This window comes from Triticum dicoccoides, unplaced genomic scaffold, assembly GCF_002162155.2.
Source record: "Triticum dicoccoides isolate Atlit2015 ecotype Zavitan unplaced genomic scaffold, WEW_v2.0 scaffold121619, whole genome shotgun sequence".
NCBI lineage: Eukaryota > Viridiplantae > Streptophyta > Magnoliopsida > Poales > Poaceae > Triticum > Triticum dicoccoides.
The window spans coordinates 44,302-46,296 of record NW_021184975.1 but is presented as its reverse complement, the minus strand read 5'-3'; the positions used below and the strand labels follow the sequence as shown (position 1 = coordinate 46,296).

At 54.4% G+C, this 1,995-nt stretch overlaps 1 pseudogene; it reads right to left on the bottom strand.

Annotated features, from left to right (window-relative positions):
* Positions 1 to 222: 222 nt before the first annotated feature.
* Positions 223 to 1,755, bottom strand: LOC119343287 (annotated as a pseudogene).
* Between the last annotated feature and the right edge of the window lie 240 nt (positions 1,756 to 1,995).

Genomic DNA, 1,995 nt, shown 5'->3' with positions numbered 1-1,995 from the left:
TTCAATATAAGCCCTTTTACAATCTATAATCATCTTTTTTGTATCAGCCTGCTACAGATATACCCATCGGTCGATACAGATAACAAAACGGAATAAGAACAAGATATCCAAATAAATAATAATCAGAATCGAAGCAAAAAGAAAGAAAAGAAGAATATCCATGCCCTAAATATAAGGATTTGTGCAGCTCCTGGAACTTTCTGTGTCAGTAGGTCCGTCCACTTAATCCATGATACCGCTCGTAGTCTTCTTGATAAGGTCCCATGCACTCGTCACATGCCTCTCCTCCTGAAGTGACGACCCAACGGCGAACCCGAGCACGAACTTGTCTCCAACCACCGTGTGCGCAAGATAAGCCTTGCCAGTCTTGTTCAAATTCTCCATTAGCACACGGTTGGCTTCATCGGCATCCTCTTCCGTCATGGCTCCACTTGGCTTGATCCTAAAGCACACAAGAGCAAAGTTCCTCGGTACAACCACCTCGAACCTGTTGTCGGCGCGGACGAAATCTTCAAACATCTTGGCCATGGCGACATCACTACGGATGTGCTCTTGGAGCTTTGCGGTACCATATGTGCGCATGACCATCCAAAGCTTGAGCCCGCGGAAGCGCCGACCAACGCGGACCTGCATGTCTTTCAGATCGGTGACCTCACCGGACTCGGTAGCGTCATTCTTGAGGTACTCCGGGTTGGTCTCCAATGAGTCACTAAGTCGGTGAGCATCACGGACGTACAAACAGGTGCAATCGAGGCACGTGAGAAGCCATTTGTGTGGGCTCATGCTAATGAAGTCCACGTGCTCGACACCATCGAGATGGTGGCGAAACTCTGGGCAGATACACGCACTGCCGGCGTAGGCAGCATCGACATGGACCCATGCATTGAACATGGCGGCAACGTCGGCGATGGCGCCCACTGGGTCGACGGCATTGGAAGATGTGGTGCCCACCGTGGCACAGACATATGTGGGCACGAGACCGGCATCGGCATCAGCTTGCATTACCTCGAGAAGCTTGGACGGGTTGAGCCCGTAGTTAGTTTCCGGCCCAGTAGGGATTGAGCGGATGTTGGCGGGGTCGAAACCTGCGAGGCGGCATGCCTTGAAGAACGTGGAGTGGGTCTGGTCGGCAGCATAGACAGCCAAGCGTGGTAGGTGGGACATGCCGACTGAGCCGCTCCGATGCAGCGCTGCATCACGAGCGGCCACTAGTGTGACGAGCAATGCCTCGCTGGTTGTGCCGAGGATGACACCACCGCCGGTGCCACGTCCAGTACTGGTGCGGTTCATGAAGGTGGTGGGTAGGCGCAAAAGCTGCGCAAGCCAGTCAAGAGCGAGAAGCTCCATCTCGGTGGCCGCGGGCGAGGCCTGCCACATGAATCCAACAGTGTTCATGGCAGAGGCGATGAGGTCGCCGGCGATGGCAGCAGCGCTGTTGGTGGAGGGAAAGAAGGCGAAGAAATTGGGGCTAGCCCAGTGTGTCATGCCGGGGACAACGGAGGTCCTGAGCTACTTCATGGTGACATCGAATGATGCGGAGTGGGTCGGCGGGGACGCGCTCAGCTCGTCTTGCAGGTATCCCGGCTTCACGTTGGGCAGAACCGGCATAGACTCGACGTTGGTGTAGTAGTCAGAGATGAAGTCGACGGCCTTGTGGAGGTATGCACGGACATCTTCGGGGTTGAGCGGCTCGAACACCGCCTTGTCGTTGGGGAAGGGGGAGAAGGAGATTGGGTTAGCGTCCAAGATGTCCATGTCTTTAGGATGCTTAACGCTTGATTATGATCGGAGCAAAGGAGATGTGAGGCTTGTTGGTTTAATGAAGTGCAGCTAGCTCGCTTTGCTTTGCTGCCGGAGAGCAAGAAGCAGAAGCAGAGGTGCGCTAAGTAGTGCTATAGCTTTGCCGCTTGATGTGGTGAATGGAGTTGGTCGTTGGTGTTGGGTGTGGTATATATAGCACTTCTGGATCAGGGCCGGCCCTGGGGCATGGGCGAC